The 20,691-nt window shown below is 38.4% G+C and overlaps 1 protein-coding gene across 1 annotated transcript in view; it reads right to left on the bottom strand.

The window, feature by feature from the left end:
- RAP1B (RAP1B, member of RAS oncogene family) overlaps window positions 1-20,157 on the bottom strand; it is a 45,159-nt gene extending 25,002 nt beyond the window's left edge. The window contains exon 1 of the mRNA XM_045466166.1: window positions 19,937-20,157. The gene's annotated coding sequence lies outside the window, so the exon portion shown is untranslated. The remainder of the gene's footprint in view (window positions 1-19,936) is intronic.
- Between the last annotated feature and the right edge of the window lie 534 nt (window positions 20,158-20,691).

Raw genomic sequence — 20,691 nt, 5'->3', positions numbered from 1 at the left:
AAATATGACAACTACATTTTTAGTGGCCTTTATACCCCAGAATAACTGTTGTTTTAAGACATTAAAATGTAGTGTTCGTGGGGCACCTAGGTGGCTCAGTCAATTGAACATCTGACTCTTGATTTCAACTCAGGTCATGATCCCAGGGTTGTGGGATTAAGCCCTGTGTTGGGCTCCGTGCTAAGTATCTAACATGCTTAAGGTTCTCTCTCTCCCCCTCTGCCTCTGCTCTTGTGCTCTAAAATAAATAAAAAATAAGTAAATAAAATAAAATACAATGTAGTGTTTGCACTGTTACCTCACAATCAAGCAGGGTCTACAGAACAAAGGGCTATGTGTACACAGAAGAGAATTCTCTGCCTATACAGACATGTCGAACAAGGCTCAAGAAAACTATATGGATATTTAAACCAGACCAGTGGATATTTTAAAGAAGTAGGGCAGTTCACTAGGAAATGAGGACATTCTGGGAAAAGGGATTATGAATGCATGGTGTGGAGGGAGGGGGGAGTGGATGGACAAGGAAGGGGACCCTCTTAGCTTGACAGTTTGACCTGTATTCGACAAGAAACTGAGACAGAGAGTTTGCAAGTTGGGAAATGATATGACCATATCTGTTTCAGAAACTGAGTATTAGTTTTCTGAATTCTGGGAATTGGGTAAGAAGCTACCACAGGTGAGAGATGGTGACCTAAGTTAGGGCAGTGAGAGAAGGAATCAAGAAACATGGTGACTAGATGGGTGAGGAAAATGGGATGGGATACAGCATGATTAGACATGGATAGTGAGGCCATTAAACCAGATTGGGAGCCTAAGAACAGACTTGGTTCAGTAAGTATCTTATCTTTTACAATAGGTCTTAAAAGATGGCGGGGTAAAAACTGACAATGGTATAGACATGGTAGAATTTATTACTAAAGAGATTAGGAAGAAGATACTCAATGTATTCAAAAGGCTTCAGGCATAGAACAGAACATTGATTTGTTTAGCAAGACTGTAAATGTACCATGTATAATGTTCCACTCAATATTCCTGGCTTATTAATTGAAATATATAGGGGCGCCTGGGTGGCGCAGTCGGTTGAGCGTCCGACTTCAGCCAGGTCACGATCTCGCGGTCCGTGAGTTTGAGCCCCGCGTCGGGCTCTGGGCTGATGGCTCGGAGCCTGGAGCCTGTTTCCGATTCTGTGTCTCCCTCTCTCTCTGCCCCTCCCCCGTTCATGCTCTGTCTCTCTCTGTCCCAAAAATGGATAAACGTTGAAAAAAAAAAAAAAAAATTAAAAAAAAAAAAAAAAAAGAAATATATAATTCATTTAGATGACTACAAATCTCAATTTTAAGGTTTATAGTTTTAGTTAAGTCTTCATCAAATGATCTTTGATTTGATGAAGGCTTTTATCAATTTATGAACAGCAAAAATTAATACTGTACAAAACCAAAAGCCTTCCTAGGCTTAATGAGTATCTTAGGGCAAAATATTCAGTAACAAACTTGTGTTGTACAATAAACCATAACATATAAAAATCATATGCCCACAAAGTGTCAAATAGTGTCTTTACACTTGCTTCTTTTCCTCCTTATCTGAAGCCTTTTGTGACCAGGGCAGTAAATATCTTGCATCCTATTTTCTCATTTCTTTAGGATTAAACAAGTAAGTACTGCTATGGTGACACCACTGCCAGTGTTTACTTCACATTCTTTTATTAACATCTAGTCTAAAGGAAAATTTATCTATTAAAAATCAGCCAAAACTACTATAAGCAAAGTACAGATTCCTTCCTTCTTTTGTAAAAAGAACACCATTCTTTCTCAACTTCAACCTAAAATTTTCCATTTTCTTGTCTTCTCAAGTTTTTTCATCGCTCAAATCTGATCTTTACATTTCTATATAGGAATATAATGTTGGGATACATTTGCTCTAAAGGCACAAGTAATTTTTCTACAACAATGTGGTCCAAGATATAAGCTGGCAAGTCTCACAGACTGGCAAAAAGAACCATAAAAAGCTAAAACAACATCAGAGGATTCTATTCACATTCTTAAAACAAGAAAAAAAGAGGATAACAACAAAGCAAACTATTCCAGAAGAGCCTATTTTAGCCAACAGATTAGTCCAATTAAAGATGCTATTATTATTTCACATATAGCCCCAAGAGGTACAGTTAAAAAATTTAATCATTACAAAATGGGGGGGGGGGGAAGGAAGGGAGGAAAAGGGGGAGAAACCAGGTCATTAATGTCCTTTTGGTATGAAGTATCAATATTTTGAATGGCTCTTTCCCAATAATACCACCAAGGCACAGTGCATGTCCCAGAATAGTTAAGCTACTATGGCTTAACTGCTGATAAAACTTGCAAAGATTTTTGCTAATTTTAAGTTATATACCTGCTATTAGAGATTTCAGCCATGGACTTCTCTGATTTATATACATGAGGACATACAAAAGCCAATTCCAGCAAAGGAATGACTAGGCACAGACTATCCTAGACATTTCTTTAGAAAGTCTCTGCAGTGCAAATCTATGAGCAAAACTCAAACCACTGTAAAGGGAACTAAGAGGAAAATTTCAGGTCACCTCAGACTTTGCTTAATACAGTGCACTGAAATAAAGCATTTATCATCTGACAGATTATGCAATTTTAAATTAAAAAGTTGAGCAGCACCACTTTCTCATAAAGTCACCAATGATATGTCATACACAAATATATTCCTAAATAGATCAATTAAGCAAGTGCACTTTTGTATCTTCATTTGAACATTTAAAAACGTCCAATACTTAGAAACTTAAAAAATAAAAGCTGAAGTGCCCCCCAACACCTCCTCCCGCCAAGCCAATCACCTAGTTACCAGGCATTTACTACACTTCTTAGAAACTGTGCCAACGGTGATATGCAAAGGAGATGGCTACAGCATAAAGTGGAATCAGGGTTACCAAAAGTCCTGGTTTTAGCACTGTAAGTCTTGTGTCCCAGGAAATCCTTAGTTCTGAGCAAATCAAGATGGTTGTTCATCTTAGTAGGAATACATCTTCATATGAATTTGCTTTCTGTTATGTTTCACAATCTTAAAGATACGAGAAGCTTCTGGGTGGCTCAGTCAGTGGAGTGTCTGACTCGTGATTTCGGATCAGGTTATGATCCCAGGGTTGTGGGGTCAGGCTCCACCTTGAGCATGGTGCCTGCTTAGGATTCTCTCTCTCTCTCTTTTTCTCCCTCCCGCTCCTCTCCCCTGGTCGCACATGTGTGCACTCTCTCTTAAAAAAAAAAAAAAAAAAGAAAAAGAAAACAAAAGAAACTGCAAAGGCTTAGAAAACATCTTGCACAAACTTGGGGTATGACATAGCTTATCTTTTTCTGCAACAGAATCATACTCTTCTCTGAAATAAAATACGGAAATTAAAAACCAAATTGTGTGTGACACTATGCATAAGAGCCAAGTTGAGTGTTTATATGGTAACAGACAATATTCGTATAGCATTTACAATTTACTGTATATCTTGACACGAGTGTTCTCATTTGGATACAAGTCTAGGGACGTTTCTCATTAAGAAACACTGTCCCGGGGCGCCTGGGTGGCGCAGTCGGTTAAGCGTCCGACTTCAGCCAGGTCACGATCTCGCAGTCCGTGAGTTCGAGCCCCGCATCGGGCTCTGGGCTGATGGCTCAGAGCCTGGAGCCTGTTTCCGATTCTGTGTCTCCCTCTCTCTCTGCCCCTCCCCCGTTCATGCTGTGTCTCTCTCTGTCCCAAAAATAAAAAATAAACGTTGAAAAAAAAAAAATTAAAAAAAAAAAAAAAAAAAAGAAACACTGTCCCTTGCTTAATTAGGAGTACCTTTCATCTAATTAGTATTTGAATATGCCTTAAGTGAAAGTCACAATGAAGGTTACAAAGATGAACAAAACATACTTGGTCTCAGGAAGCTTACAATTTTGTAGGAAAAATGACATAAAAATATGAAAAATATCAAAAGAAACAAAAAATATTGTCAAAATCTGAAGACAGGTCAGGGAGAGATTTATGAAGAAGGAGGCAAATGACCAAACGGCACAGCACTTCAATAGGAAAGAACATACTAGAGAAAAGAAAAGTGAAAGCAAAGGCACAGAAGGCAACAAAATGTAGGAATATGAGTAGACTCCATAGAAAGCACAGTCTGAATGGATCTCAGGGTATAAATGGGAAAATAAAAACAGCAAGAAGGTCTACATACAGTTAACATAATATAGATCTCTGAGTTTGGTCAAGAAACTTGTCTCCTTTTAAAGAAAAAAATTTTTTAATGTTTATTTATTTTTGAGAGAGAGAGAGAGAGGCAGAAAGATAGGGAGACACAGAATATGAAGCAGGATCTAGGCTCTGAGCTGTCAACATGGAGCCTGATGCAGGGCCATGAAATCATACCCTAAGCCAAAGTGGGATGATTAACTGACTGAGCCACCCAGGTAGCCCTAGAAACCTTGTCTCATTTTTATAAGCAACAGTCCTAGACATTTTGAAGAGAAACATACCAATATTGAAAAAACTAGAGGTACTTTTTAAATGAATAAAAATAGTTCTAACAGAAGGCTGGACAATACATCTAGAAATGTTAAGCATTTTATTAAGATGATTTAAATATGGTCTACTTTTAAAATACACCGGTTTGCAACAAAAACCTATAATGAGTTGATGAAAACTAAAATTAAGAGATCAGAAATAATGTACTGCGTGGAGGAAAGAAACTGCAAGAGACTGACAAAAAGTTAAGACAATCAGTAATTTCAGCTTCATTCTACAAGACTGTAGGAATACTATGTACCTACTATGTGCACAGAGTGCAGATACCAGATATACACATCAAGGCTATTTTTTATAACAGGATGTTAACTTTGATGCCATAGCATGTGATATCCAAAGCATACTGAGATTACTTTTAGTTAATACCGCGACCACACAACATGGCACCACTTAGGGTATTTGCGTTAAGATCTCACTTATATTGACAAATCAGGCAGATTCCTAGGGCAGGCCATACTTTTCCTCAAGAAGCTGCTTTGGATCCATCCAAGTACATAATACTCAGTTATGACTTAAATATCTCATGGCCAGGGATCTAAGTGTGAAGTTAATTGCTGCATAACCAGCACTTAACAGTTGGAATACAGAATGCAATTATTTGTTGAATGAATCAAAACCAGTTTCTTGCCCCAGGGTCTGGCAAACTCCAGACCTCAGGTCAAATCCCATTTACTGTCTGTTTTTTTTATAATTAAAGTTTTGTTGGAACACTGCCACGCAACTGCATATTGTCTATGGTTGCTCATACTACAATGGTAGAGTTGAATGGTTGTGACAGAGACTGTATGGTTCACACAGGCTAAAAATTTATGATTTGGCACTTTCCAGAAAAAGTTTGCTGATACCTGCTCTATAAGCTAGAACCTTGAAGTAAGGATAGATCTTGTCCACTAATTCACTGGTGGCCAACGGGTTTTAGCTCAAACAACAACTCAAAATATCCTGGAGTGCAGTGTTGAGAATGATTCTGAGACCAACTCTGGTCTCAAAGGGAAAGATTACAGTTCTTAATTATCAATCACTACTGTGATTTAGGAGGAGAAATAGGGTTGTAACTCTAAAAACACTGAAAAACTTCTGTTGCAGAATACTTTATTTTAAATAACTAGCACTGCTGTTTGATAGTTTACAAAGATGTATTAATTAGCCACAAAATAATATGCACACTCTCTCCCCCCAAAAAACGTGAAAGGAATCACTGAGAATGGTCTGCCTGAATGCTGAAAACCGTCTACCAAAAACAATGACTTTGGATTCTGGCATAGTTGCTGATGCTCATTTTTACAACATTCATTCATTCATCATTCATTCATTCAATATTCATTCATTATTCACTTGGTCAACAGATTCAGTTGTTTAGAACCATTCCTAAGGATGACTAAACAGTGTTACCAGGGGAACCTATGGCAAGAAGATAAGCCCCCAACATACCCCAAAACTCAATCAAGATTTAAAGATAAAATTGAAAAGGGCATGTTGGGTAAAGTACATTTTTACATTTGAAGCTACATTAAATCTGCCCCCTTTGATTCTGGAAGTAGTTAATGGAGCAAACAGTTTAACGTTAAAGGATTCATGCCACTGGAGCTCTGCAAAGTTTCCCTTTAGATTATTTTAGAAAATTCCTTTGTTGGGGCACTAAGTGGCTCAGTTAAGCATCCAACTTCGGCTCAGGTCATGATCTCACGGCTTGTGAGTTCGAGCCCCACATCAGGCTCTGTGTGGACAGCTCACAGCCTGGATCCTGCGTCTTCCTCTCTCTCTCTCTCTGCCCTACCCCCGTGCGTGTGCACGCACGCTCTTTCTCTCAAAAATAAATATTAAAAAAGAAAATAAAATTCCTTTGTTTGCTGGACCTACCACAAGTACTTGCACCCTAGCTATAAAGGAGGCTGGGAAAACTAGTCTCCAGTATTTTTATTTTCTACAAAGCAAGTTTGTTAAACAGGACTTATTTAGATCTGTGTCTTTTCAGACACTGGTCTCTCTCAAGGTAAATGTGAACACACACATCTGTGTATCTATAAAAGACATTTTAAGGCAGATATTATATTTCTGTTAGATGTACTCTGGCCCATATGGGCCACACCCCAGAACGACAGGAAGTAAGGAGTCATGCATGGGATATGGGAAGAGGTAACAAAACCACTGTGGGGAATGGTGACAAGGAGGGTCTCAAGATAAGATCAAATTTAAATCTGAAGACCCAGAAGCCTACAAGAGCTAAGTGATATTACAGCAGTGGTTATCATATTGATGACCTCTCATCATAGTAGGGATTTTAAGTGTGTGTGAGCACGCCTAAGTCTTTAAAAGCACTTCTGAAAGACTCTGATAAAACCTCCTTGTTCTTCCTAAAGTCCCTAAGACCTACATTCCTAGCAAAGAAAGGTCAGTTCACCACAGACTGTCTTACTTATCTTTTTGCCTTCAAATAACTGTCCCCCAATTTAGTAAAGAAAAAGAGGGTCTCTCTGTTCCTCAGGTCTCCAGAAATCAGATTCTTCAGCAATTTAAATAACTTGCTCTCAATGTCTTAACTTTCACAAGTCACAGAAAAAGAGAAAACAACCACTGCAAAGAGATGACCATTATTGGGGGTAAGAAAGCTAATGATGTATTTTTCTGTTCCTAGGTGAAGCCACATCTTCTCCAAGTTTGCTGATTTGTCATTTCAGAATTTAATACTAACACCAAAGATGCTTAATAAAGTCTTCTGAACAGGTTGCAGAATCAGATAACTACAACCACAGAGACATCCCTATTTGTTAGATAAAACATCTGCTTTCATATATTTCAAGCAAATGCTACACTAAGTACAGTTTAGGGTAGAGGTAAAGAAATCAGAAGTGAGGTGCTTTAGTACTAGCAGGTAAATTAGAATTTAAGTTAAGGGTAGATTCCAGAACAAACCAAACCTGTCTTCATAAATGGAAGAACATCACGACTATTTCTTTTAATATAAACACTCACATTTTACAAAACACCACCATCTATAAGGATGGGGGAACATTTTTTTTAAAATATAATTTTACAATCTGTTTCAACATAAGGCTGAATTCAGAAACAGAATTAGTGTCTTCCATGAAAGAAGGAATAAATGACTGCAAAAAATATTTTATTTCATTGTACTGTTAACCTCCTAACTAGGATTAAATGACAAAGCTTAATGTGACTGCCCTCAAATGCACTTGAAACCATAAGAGAAATGCCATGATTTAGACTGTGGGTTCATAATTTGCATGACTAAATTACATTCTAAATGAAATTTCAAGCCCAGGACATTCCTAATGGAAAATTCCCTAGTAAACTTGCCAAAAGTTCAGAGGAGAAAAATTAACCAACTAACGAAAAAAACAGTGGAAGCAGAGGTACTTCCCATAGTTTTCTCTTGTAATTTTAGTATCTCAATCTAAGTAAGCAGCAGTTTATGCTAGCTGCTTAATGCCAACACTGGTTTATGCAACTAATTGTTTTATGAAGTTATTTTTAACTAATTTAAGTTCTTCCTTTTACACTTTGCCATGGTCAGTTTGTTCAAAGATGCTCTCAGTTATTGAGTAAAATAAAGTCCATTTAGAAAAATAAAATGCATGCCACACTTTGGAAGCCACAAATAATGCTTGTATTTGGCTTTCTCATACATTACTCACTTACTTGCATAATTAGTAGGTCAGTAAGTACTTTTTTTTTTTTTTTTTAAAGTAGCTTCAGAACTTTGCCTGTCTTGGCAATTCTAAGAAATAGAAGTCAGTATCCAAAAAATAGCATATACATGTTTGCATTCTTGGACATTCGTATATACCAAATGAATGGAGAAAAGCAATGAGAACCAAAGTTTGGGTGTTAATTAGGTTGTTAGAATAAGGAGTGCACATGGGGAAACCACAAAAAGTATGCAGGGACTTTCTGTAATCAATTCTGAGTTCCAAAGAAGCATCTTCAGATATTTCCTTCCTTCCTTGTCAAAAACAAGTGATTCCATCAAGGATTTCTATTTTTTATATGTTTATGTATTTTGAGAGAAAGAGCATGTGTGTAAGAGAGCATGCATGCATGGGCAAGGCGGGGGAGAGGAGAGAGAAAATCCCAAGCAAGCTCCACACTGCCAGTGCAGAGCCCAACTCAGGACTCAATCCCAAGAACTGTGAGATCATGACCTGAGTTGAAGTCAAGGGTTGGATGCTTAACCGACTGATCCACCCAGGCACCCCCCCCCCCCCCCCCCCCGCTCCTGATCAAGGATTTTTAGAGATCAAGTCAGCCCTATATTGTATTCCTATTCCAACCTCCTATTGTACTCTTACTTCACAATTAAATGTATCATGTAATTTTTAGAAACCTTATGAACTGGGAGACAAACTACATGATATCTTAAAAGACTTTAAAAATCTACTAAGAAATTGTGGCTAATATATGAGCTGTCAATCATTAAACATTTAAAAAAAACACTTATTATGTTCCAGGCACCAATATACACAAATGAATCTTCACTATTTCCAAACATTTAACTGGATTCTAAGGAATTAGGTGGTTTTCCCATTCCTTAAGAGACTCATCACCCTAAACAGGGCATTCCAGCCTGAATCTGTGTCGAAAAGAATTGCTTGGCAGAGACTGTTTCTAAGCTAATGTTTTCAGACCCTGATGTCCTCCCCAAAGACACAAAGTAATAAAGAGTAAAGTCTTTCTAACAATTTTAGATCCATTTTTCATAGAAGATATAATTTTTTTACAGAGCAAAACCTCACCTAAGTACTACCATGAGGCTATTTAAAGTTTTTATTCATCCTATTCAGTGTGACTATTCATGTTTCACTTTAGAAATATTAAGAGTTTGAATACTCTTACTAATATTCAAAACAAATCTTTCCACAAAATTCTGAATTCCAAAACACCTGGGACCAAGAATTCTAAGTGAGGGATTCTGGGCCTATAATTCATTTCATAAACATCTATGATAGCAAAACACTTCTTTGAAAAACTTTGCATTTTCTAAATTTCCGTATTGTTGCCTACCCTGATTCACTGATGGTCTAAACCTTACGTTCTCTCTTGATATCATGTATAGATCATACCCACCTCATTTTTTAGGTCTTTTTGGACTACTAGAGCCTAAGATTTTTCACTATTCCTCTGACTCTATAACCATTCATCTCTATCACTCATTTAGGTATCAATTATTATTATTTTGAACTGCTATTTAAATTTCAGATTAACTTTTCATGTCTTTGCTAAAACCTTTTGTGCATAATTACGTGATTTAATTCTAACGTACGGTAACTGAGAACAATTAGCTCTCAATAACATGCAGTCAGATGAATGAGTCCTCAAGAGACAGATGCCCTAAATAATGAAGAATTATAGTTGGAAACAGATATAACACTTAAAAAAATTAGTGTAAATGGCCTATGATGGGAACTGATAAACTACGGAATACTTTATGTATTTTTCTCATTAAAATAAAAAATTGTTGAGCACTATGTGCCAGTTACTGGGCTAACCATTTGAGATTGTGGTGGCAAAGTGACATGGTATTCCTGGCCTCCTGAAACAGTTTAGAGGGCAAGAGAGAATAAGTGGATAAATGTTAATTACTGATTATAAGAGCTATGATGACAATAAAGGGGATACTCCTTTATATAAGGTGATCAAGAGAAATTTCCCTGTAAATGTACAGCTGAGTTAAGATATAATGTTGACACTGAGTCAGAACTGCAGAGAGCTGGAGAAAGATCACACTAGAGAGTAGCTGTAAACCCCAAATCTCAAAAGATGGTAAAGGGCTTGTTGGGTCAAGATCAGAAAGAAGTTCAGTATGGATAGAGCTTTGTTAACAATGGAGAAGAGATAAAGTTGTGAAATAAGCAAGAACTGGATCTGGTTTCTATTTTAAGACACTGGGGGGGGGGGAATTGGGACTGGAGGATACTACATGATCTGATTTACATTTTTTTTTTTTTTTTTTTTTTTTTAATTCTAGGTGGAGACTGAGCTAGATGAAGACAAGAACTGAAACAAGTTAGGAAGCTCCTGTAGGAGTCAAACAAGAGAGGACTGGCTTAAACAAGAGTAATACCACAGAAACACAGGATTTTAGCGCTCAAAAAGACCAAAACAGCCATTTAATCAAACTTGCTTTATGGAAAGATAAGTCCTAAGAGAGAAGTTAACTTGTTCAAGGTTTTACAGCCAGTGCCAGAGAGAAGCCTGAGACACTTAGGTCAAAATTATAATCACTAAGCCATGCTACTTAACAGGCTGGAATCAAAGGTCTAGCAACTACTGAAAACTAGCACATCATTCCTCAAATTTACCCCTCAAGCTTCAAGTCATCAGCTAAAACTTATGCGAAAAGTAAGTGTCCAATTTGAGCACCTGAAGGTTCAGAGGAAAGTACATAAAGGGTCTGTCTGTTGAGGAATAAAAGTACTCTCAGCTCACACTGCTTAGTGACGGAACTTTTACTTTAAACCCCACAATCTCAGATAGGTAATATTAATTTATCTTCTACCTAGGACCCTTTCTTTGGTAGATAAGATGGATCAATCACTAAAACATCACAAATGCTTTTCAAAGTGTTTATCATTCCTGTTCAATCAGAACTCTAAAGTGAATGCAGTTAACAGTAGTCTTGCTCATTAGAAAGAGAACGTCTTAATCATCTTCCTTACTCTTTTCTGCACTATTTCCTGCCCTTCTACCTCTTCACTGCCTATTATCACCATCATCACTTTCATGTCAACAGAAAACTGTTATGAATGCTCTTCTGTCCTTAAAAGCTTGCACATCCTGTCTTCTCTTTGTTGAAGATGATGAAGGTGACAGGACTTTTGAAAGAAAAAAAAGTATAAAAAAATCTAAAATAGAGAAAATTTCATACAAATTTTTTTTTCAGCTAGCAACTAAAACTGCATAAGCAATAGCCAGTGCTATTAATTGTGATTAATTTGGGTGTCCTGAACCTAAAATATAATCTCAGTATGTTCCTTAGTTCAGAACAGCTGACCAGGTAATTGTTTAATATAGAGAGAACTAAAGCTTCCTATTAAATTCCCTCCCCCTCACTGTGGAATTAGCTTTTGTAGGCAGGAGTTCTATAATGCTTACTCCTCAAAGCTACCCCAAAGTTAGCATTTTTACACTTACTCCTCTACACCACTCCACGCCTCTGCCTCTTCCTCTTCTGTCAACGCTGTTCTTTCAAACAGTGGAACTCAGACTCACTACTCTTCACAGAACACATCCATTTTAGTATCTCTAGGGAAATAACTGGCACTAAATTTCTAAGAAATTAAGTACAGTATAAGCTACAACTTACCCACCTTCTTTCATAATCTGAAACTTATTACTTGAACTGAATGCAGATTAGCCTAAAACTCCTTTAAAATTTGGAACTGGGGTGCCTGGGTGACTCAGTCGGTTAAGTGTGTCTGACTCAGTTTTTGCTCAGGTCATAATCTCCCCGTTTGTGAGTTCGAGCCCCACATCATGCTCTGTGCTGACAGTGCAGAGCTGCTTGGGACTCTCCCTCTCTCTCAAAAATAAATAAGCTTTACAGTAAATAAAAAAAATAAAAGATTTGGAGCTGTTTTATGACATGAAGTTTATAAAAATCCTTAACAAGGATTGCTACAACTGTTCCTAAACAAGCATGAAAGAAGAACTTTCTCTCAGAAGAACTTACATTTGTTTTAAAGGTATCTTTACAAAGGTATTTGTTTTAAAGGGGCTCTTGGGTGGTTCAGTCGGTTGAGCATCTGAGTCTTGATTTTGGCTCAGGTCATGATCCCAGGGCCGTGGGATCTGCATTTGGGTCTATGCTAAGTGTGGAGCCTGATAAAGACTCTCTCTCCCCCTCTTACCTTCCCCACCTTGTGCATGCTAAAATTTAAAAAATATATACATTTTAAAATGTATCCACTAAAGGTAGACAACACAGCAAATTCTCAGGTCAAAGAGACATTATTAAACTTGAAATGAGAAGAAAATTGATAGCTTTACTACAGGAAAGCTACTAAATATTCTAAAATCATGAAAGTCAACTATTAAAACTACCTTAAGGTTATGTCAGAATTTGGGCACATGTACAATCTATGTATAGATGAATTATCAGGTGTACAAAACAAATATTAAAACCAAGAAATAGGCTTAAAAAATAATAATCAGCTAATCTGTTACTATGATCAAAAGTTGAATGGAATGCTCAAGAAGCCTATTAAAAAGGTCAACCTAAAATGACTACATATTAATAAGAGATTTCAAGATGAAGCACATGAAAACATGGCTTCACATTTATCTATGGTTCCTATTCTTACATTCCCCTCCAACATAAATCAAAGATGGTAAACACTGAGAACAAAGCATGGAAAAATGAGTGTACAAAAAGGTGAATAATAACCACACAGCTGGAAACATTTAGTAGCCTTAAATGTCGATATTCTCTTTTGATACTACACCAAAACTTGACAACTGGTTGCAATATACTGGAACGGAAACCTTACCAAAAAACTTTAGATCTGCCGGAATATTAAAATCCATTGGTTTAATGGAAGGATTTCTTACCCATGCATGATTTTGTAACGTCATGCATTGGTCACTTAGAAAACACTTGTACAGAGTTATGTGGATCTTCAAATGTTGACACATTATATATTCTTTTTAAAAAACTATCTTCTTTAACATCACTAATATCATCAGAAAAATTTTTCTAAATATTGGGAAGCTGTCAAGAGCACAGTGGCTGATATAAATTTTCCAAAATTCTAATTTTCACTTGAAAACTGGAACTTTATCATTGACCATAAATACTGTTGATCCTTTCCTGAAAGCAACAAGCTCCTTTTGTTTATTATGGAGAAAACGTCTCCCCAGTACCCAAGTCTGAATAACTGTAGTTTTTCAGGGATTCTTTAAAGTAAAAATGGTATTCATGAAAAAAGTGGCTGGTTCAGCTTGCAACTCAAATTACACAAACGCTTTTCCTATAGACAACTGTTATATCTTCAATATGCCAGCAAAAACAGTGTTTCAAGCAATCTTTTCATTCTGTCATAGTATATTGAAATAATATGTACAAGAGCCAAGATTTGATTAAAAAAACAAAAAAAACAATTTTTTTTTTGTTTTTTTACTTCTTCATCAAGTGCATTTAGGTGAGTGAAGTTTTTTGTTTCTGGTTTTTGTTTTTCTGTGCATGGCAGTGAAGAATACAATGACTATGAATACAGTATGGTGCTCTGACTTGACTGGTTCTAAGGTGCCCTAAATTTTACCCACCACTGCTTTCGTACCATTGGTACACATGTCAACGCAGTAAAAAAGGTAAAGAACATCTCAGTATTATTGTAAAATCAGTTTTGTATGTGCAGACTCCTGAAAATGTTCACGCAACCCCAAGGATTCTTTGGAGCATACTTTGAAAACCACTGAGCTAGACAATTTGTTACGCTGTTCACAATCACAATGATTTTGTCTTAGTCCTTATTCATACATTAATAACAGTCTTAAAAATCAACTTCAGCTGGAAGAAGCAATGCTACAGAGGAATAAAAGTTTTATAGAACAAGAACTAATACTACATTAGTATAGTCTCTATAATAATTTACGGATAATACTCCACTTAATCCTCAACAACCCAAGGGATGCCTGGGTGGCTCAGTGGGTTAAGCATCTGACTCAAGTCATGATCTCACAGTTGTGAGATCAAGCCGTGTGTTGGGCTCCAAGCCCTCTCCCCCTGCCCCTCATCGGTGTGTGCACTCTCTTAAAAAAAAAAAAAATCCTCAACAACTCTAATATATGTTATTTTTCCCACTGAGGAACCATGAGTAGGAAAACTTCAGAAAGGGAAGTACAAATTTTGCCTAAAACTTCATTGTACTGGTAGAATTATAAGTGATATTGTCTTCTTTGTATTCTTCTGCGTTCTAAAACACTTTAACAAGAAAATTAAAAGGACAAACATTTAAAAATGCAGCCAATCTTACCAATACAAAGCCAGTGCAATTTCAAGTTGAAGAAATTCAAGAGCAGAAGAAAATAGACACATATTTGTATACTTCATCCCTATCCTTATTATTTGTACAGTATAGAATTCAAGATTACCAAAGGATTCCTCAGTTTTGTTATCAAGTAACTTAAACATAACTTATAAATCTTAGAAGTAGCAGCTATAACTCTGCTAGCATAAGATAGTAATATTCTCACTGCAACCTTAAAACACAAGGTAACAGTTGGATGCAATATGCATACCACTTTGACACCAAAAACCTATTAATTAAACAGTTTATATTTACAGTTTTTATTTTATCGATATCCTCAGTTCCATTAACTTTCAGAAATTCTCCCAATTTTTTTTAGAATAAAGTGACTTGGAAAAATATATTCCAATGTATAAACTTTAGAAGTATAAATTTTAGAAAACACAGATAATTAGAACTTTATTTTACATAACATTTTCCATTTCCTTTCCAGAAGCCTTTGCCAAAAACTGCTATTACATGGACAAAACAGATTTTCTTTCATCTTTTTTCTCTTCCCACAAAGCAGAGGAAAGCAACAGGTAATCTACCAGTGAGGCCATCAGTTCTGTGTATGTTTTCAAGAAAAAGTTATTTAATGAAATGCTAAGTTTTGAATAAGAAAAAATGTCTATTTTATTAAAAGTACCTATTTACTGAAATAAATTTTCAGAGCAACTACTGAAAAATTCAGCAAGATCTATAATGTAGTGAAGGTGCTGATTCCAAGTCAATAATTTAAAGCAATCAAAATTATTTATAACTGTTTTAAATAGATGTTCTCTTCCTTTAATATCTTTATTGAGTCTATCTGTACAACAGTTAAAAACATTCAATTCCTCACCACTGGAAAAAACTACCTAGCAAATTATCTCATAAGATCAGAATCCAGTTTAAATTTAAAAGGTCTCACTGGTTACATACATAAAATATATAAGGTATATAAAGGAGCTTATCTACAAAATTATAAAATAGCATAACTATAAGAGTAAGCTTTAGAAGCCAGCTCAATGTAAAAATCCAGAATCAGAACATTAATTACTCTCTGTGGTAGAAAGACTAAGATTCTTAATTTAAAAGTAAACATATTTCTAGTACTCAAGTACCTAAATACAAATAATTTTAATCATAGTTATATTCCAGATACTGTTCTGTATAATAAAAACCAGATGGAAATTCTGCAGTTCATGTTGCAAGTATTTTTTCTTTTGGTAATTTAAATATTATTTAAAACCTGGTACATTTCCCTAAATGTTCATTTCTTTCTTTTATAAATTTAAGGTTCCTTAGAAACAGTTTAAAAATTCTTGATCCTGTGTTAATGCAGAACAAAAATTCTTTTTAAATTGCTACTGAAATAATAATCACTTGCTGTATACCCTTAATTTGACTAACATCAGGAATAAACACATCAAAGCTAGCAAGTATGGAATACTGGTATTTCTTTTTGTTTGTGGCACATTTTAAAAAGTGATTTAATTCTTTAAAGGCAGCACAAAAATGGTTCTTCTTTAAATGTCTTTAAAACAGAAATTCCACGGGGTACCTGGATGGCTCAGTCCGTTAAGTGTCCAACTGTCAATTTCAGCTCAGGTCATGATTTTATGGTTTGTAACATCAAGCCCCACATGGCTCCATGCTGAGCATGGAGCCTGCTGGGAATTCTCTGTCTGTCCCCTGCCACCCCCCATGGTCCAGGTGCATGCTCTCTCCTCCCACCCCCACCCCCAAAAAGAGAAATTCTATGGAAAAGGGATTGGTCTTAAAATCCAGTGTTCAACTAGGCTCAAAGTATAGCAAGCCAGTCTTTATTGCAAATGGATAAATTCATTCTATTTTTTGTAGCTACTGCTTCCAATGTATTCATGAGATTTCCAAAGAATTAATAAACTAAAGACTTAAGTTCTCAAATAGTAATTAGTACCTTTTGATACTACTGCAAAATATCTAAGAACACTGAAAAATATCTGGCTTCAGCCCAAGTGTTTCAGCACATGGTACTCCTGTTTATTGAAAAACTTGTTCAGTGTTATAATGAATCATTGCATCAGCCAAAATATCTGTTCCTTAACTTTTTCTAAAAGAAATTTAACTTAAAAAGGCTAATAGTAAAAACTTCAGCCTAATCTCTTAGACCATGGAGTCCTCAAAAATGGTAAGAGGGGAAAAATAATCAAGGCACATATTTAGTCACAACTTTATGTGGTCTTACAAAGTTTAAGATAAATCTTTATCAAGTTTTCTCTAGACTGAACATGTGACATCACTGTCATAACAAAAAAAAAGAACACTTTTGAATATTTAGTTCACAAAGACTAAACTATTCCTGGTGTGTCAAATTTAGACAGCACAGATCAATACCCACCGTCTTTATATGCACACATATACATGGGGACATATTATTGTAAGTCTAGGGAACATGTTATTGTAAGTCTAGGAAAATGACACATGCGTATCAATAAGATCTTGGTATTATTCAGTAATAAAATTACCTATTTAAAATCACACATTTGGGAAAAAACTAAATATCTGTGTAAAACAGTGAAATTTTCTTTGTATCCAGATCTAGTTCACACATTACTTTTACTCCCCTAACAGATATTTATCAAATACCTACAAAAGTCAAAACTGAACGAGCAATTTCTCATCCCAATCTCAGACTTTCTACTTAAAACAACATGTATAATTAGTTACCATGTTATCAGTCTCTGCATAGGCCTTCTACCAGTCTTGAATTACATTGAAGATACACTTAATATGATATTTATGTACATGATCAAAGTTTTAGGATTAATTCTTCATTACAACTCAATAGATGCCCCTTAGCATGGAGGCTTACTTTCCTTTCATATAGCAAAGAGAAATGTTGGAATTTTATAGTTAAGGATTATCTTGAGGATAAAATGAAAATCAGTTTGTAAAATTAAAAGGATCCCAAAGCCAATGTGTTAATGTTTATTTCTGAAGGATGACAAAGTGCTCTCCAAATAGTCTCTCTTAAATGTTTACTACAATTAATTTTTCTACCTAAATGCTAAACCCTTATGTGCAAAGGCAAGGTTCTCAGAACTAAGATTATAATGGGGAATGAAATGGATCAGTTCTTCCCCTCATTATGCTTACATTTAACAAACAGGTATTATCTATGTGCAATGTACCACGTACATGTGCAATGTACGTGCTTTGGGGCATACAAAGAAGACATCCTGTCCTTGGACTTTACAATTTAGAGTAATAGATAACAAAAATCATACGAATAATGACAACAGAACAGTAGCAGAATGCTGGAAGTGATAGGTGTCATAGCAAGAGAGGACTTTCCTGGAATGGAGCAGGGGGTATTACGGAGAGAATGCAAAAAGAGCAACTATTTTCATGCCCCCATCACATTTTTTAAATTAAGCCAGTGTATTATTGGGCTCTTCAGTTGTACTGATACCTCGAACATTAAAACAAAACTGGCTACAGGTGTTTTAAAGATCTGCTTTGGGGCTTCCTCAGATACGACAACATCACAATTTATTGTGAATGCCAAACAAGAAAATCCAAAGTGAAAACACTTGGTGCAGTGCAGAGTTTAAAAGCAAAGATGGGCTCAAATAAGACACTCATTCCGGGTTCTGTGTCCTTAAAGTTATTTAACCTCCTTGACTGTCAATTTCCTCTCCTAAAATCTGGAAATGAAACTACCCAAGTGGTTCTTCCACACTATTTGACTAAGGTACCAATCGTTTTGTGTATGATTACTATCCTGTAAAAATGTAATTCACTATAAAAATACTTTATTTCTTCTTCCAGTTTCTCTATTACATACTGTCCTAAAAGTCCGCAAGGCCACTAACTAATCTTATCTTTTCTAGGCCTCAGTTTCCTCCTCCATAAAATGAGAGGGTGGGACTGGATGACCTAAATAGTCCCTTCCGGCTCTTAAAAAGTCCCATGACTCCGTTATGACTCAAATACTATTCAAGAGTCAGCTTTCAGGAGTGATAGGACTTTGAAGTTAAATGAACATCTCCCTTCTTTTATGTTACTTCTTGCTAAGATAACGTTTTGTTGAGCAAGTCTAAACAGCTTTCTAACTACAAAAAAGTCAAAAATTTACAAGTTAGAAGCTTTAAGTTGTAAGCACTCGATATATATTAGATGCTACCAGCAAAACAAAAATCCAATTAGACTGAATTAATTTTAAAATCACGATGTTCATTTAGTGTCAACTTCTACCCCGTTAAAAATGTAATTTCCCGTTACTGAAATACAGAACTGCTTATGTTCCTTCCAAACAAGAGTTGCAGGGCAAAAATGCTTTGCTAAACTAATAAATGTGTGGGGCGGGGGGGGGGGGGGGGGGGGGGGGGGGGGGGGGGGGGGGTGGCGGCGAAGGGGAAGCAAATCTTGTACTTAAACTCGCAAGGATGATCTTTTCTCCAAAAGCCATCAGTTCTTTTCAGAAGAAAAATCCAAATGGCCCAGTTAACTGGGGACAGTTTTAAATAAAATTCATGGTGCTGACAGTTTTAAGATTAGACACATCGAGATGGCGAAAAAGAGAAGACGACAAACTTCCTGGATTTTGTCTCCCTCTGTAAGAGAAAAGAGATTTCCTCTTGCTGACGAAAGGAAAGGCCCCTTTAACAGTTTTTCCCTACGCGGTGGCTGCTGCCAGACTAGGTGGGGCTCCCTCCGCTGCCTTCCTCCTGCCACTTCCCGCAACAAATGGAGCAAACCAGTCCCGTTTCAGGCAAACTTTTTCCCTGTCAGGCTGGAGCCTGCAGGGCGCCGGGGAGTGGTTTCCCCGAACGCTCCCCGTCCTGGCTCGGGGCTGGGGGAAGCTGGGTCTTCTCAAAGGACAACTTTCTGGTTTCCGTTCTAACTTCCACCCACACCCAGGAGGGCACAGGGGTGGCCAGCGAAGGGGCTCCGGCGCGGGGTACTAGTGTTCCGGGGAGCCCGGCAGGGGACGGCGGGCAGCGGGAGAGGCTGCGGCGGTCGCGGGCAGGAGGGAGCGAGCGGGTGGGGGGGGGGGGGGTCCTCGGGCTCTCACTTCCTCCGCCATATTTCAGACATTTGACCCCTTCCGCAAAGCGCGCTGTTCCCCGGCGGCGGCGGCGGCGGCTCGTCCCCGCCGGCCCGGGAGGCAGCGCGTTCGCCGGCCGGCCGCCGGGCCCTCGCACCACCTGCCGCGCGCCGTGAAGCCGCCGCCGCCGCGGCCGCCAGGGTCCCTGACCGCCGCGCGCGCCCCGCCCGGCCCGCGCCGCACCCCACCCGCTCCCCTCAGCCGGCGCCCGGCCCCCGCCCCGCGCGGCCGCCGCCACCGCTGCCGCTCCCCTCAGCGGCCACGCACACACTCTGCGAACCTCTCACGCTGTCACCGGGTCCCCGCAGCCCGCGTCGCCCCGTGCCTTGCGCTCCCTCCGGGTCGCTGCTCCGGCGCCACGGCGGTCCTGCCGCTGCCGCCGCCGCCGCCGCTCGGGCTGGTTTACACGCCTGACTCTGGGCGAGGTTTGGCGGTGTCGCCTTGACGTCAGGCGTTCAGCCTCGCTCTCGCTTCCGTCCGCGGGCGGGGCGCGCGGGTGCGCGGCCGAGGAAGGGGCGGGGCCGCGGGGCGGAGCGAGGGGAGCCGAGGGGGCGGGGCCTTGCGCGCCGCCGCAGCGCAGGCCGGACCCACGCGGCGCCCTTCGCGGCAGCGTTTTCTCCGCGGTGTTTCTCTCCCTGCTCTCGTTCCCCTTTCAGCTTCGCCTGGGCCACCTGGTTCGGGACCCATAGGCGTGTCGGCTTCGCTGACTTCAGCGGGTTACAGTGGTGCGAAGGGCTTAGAAACCCTCCGAAACTTAAAAGATGCGTTTATTGCGAACTGTAATTCAGTCACCAACGCCACCTAACAGTTGGTGCTCGCGTGTTCCTTTGTGCTGGGGAAAGTGGCTGGGAAGTAACTGAGCGTGCAGTTTCCACACCTAGAGCTCCCGTGAAGGAAGCCAGGCCAGGGCACGGTCTTTTTCATTCTTCAAAGGGTTTTTCTCTTGACAAGTATTTCAAACACTGGTGTCTTAACTCGGGTGAACTCTTTGTCCAAATTACCCTGCCAAACTCATTTAACAAACCTATGATCCCA

This window comes from Leopardus geoffroyi, chromosome B4 (genome assembly GCF_018350155.1).
Source record: "Leopardus geoffroyi isolate Oge1 chromosome B4, O.geoffroyi_Oge1_pat1.0, whole genome shotgun sequence".
Taxonomy (NCBI): Eukaryota; Metazoa; Chordata; class Mammalia; order Carnivora; family Felidae; genus Leopardus; species Leopardus geoffroyi.
This window is presented reverse-complemented; position numbering and strand designations above follow the sequence as displayed.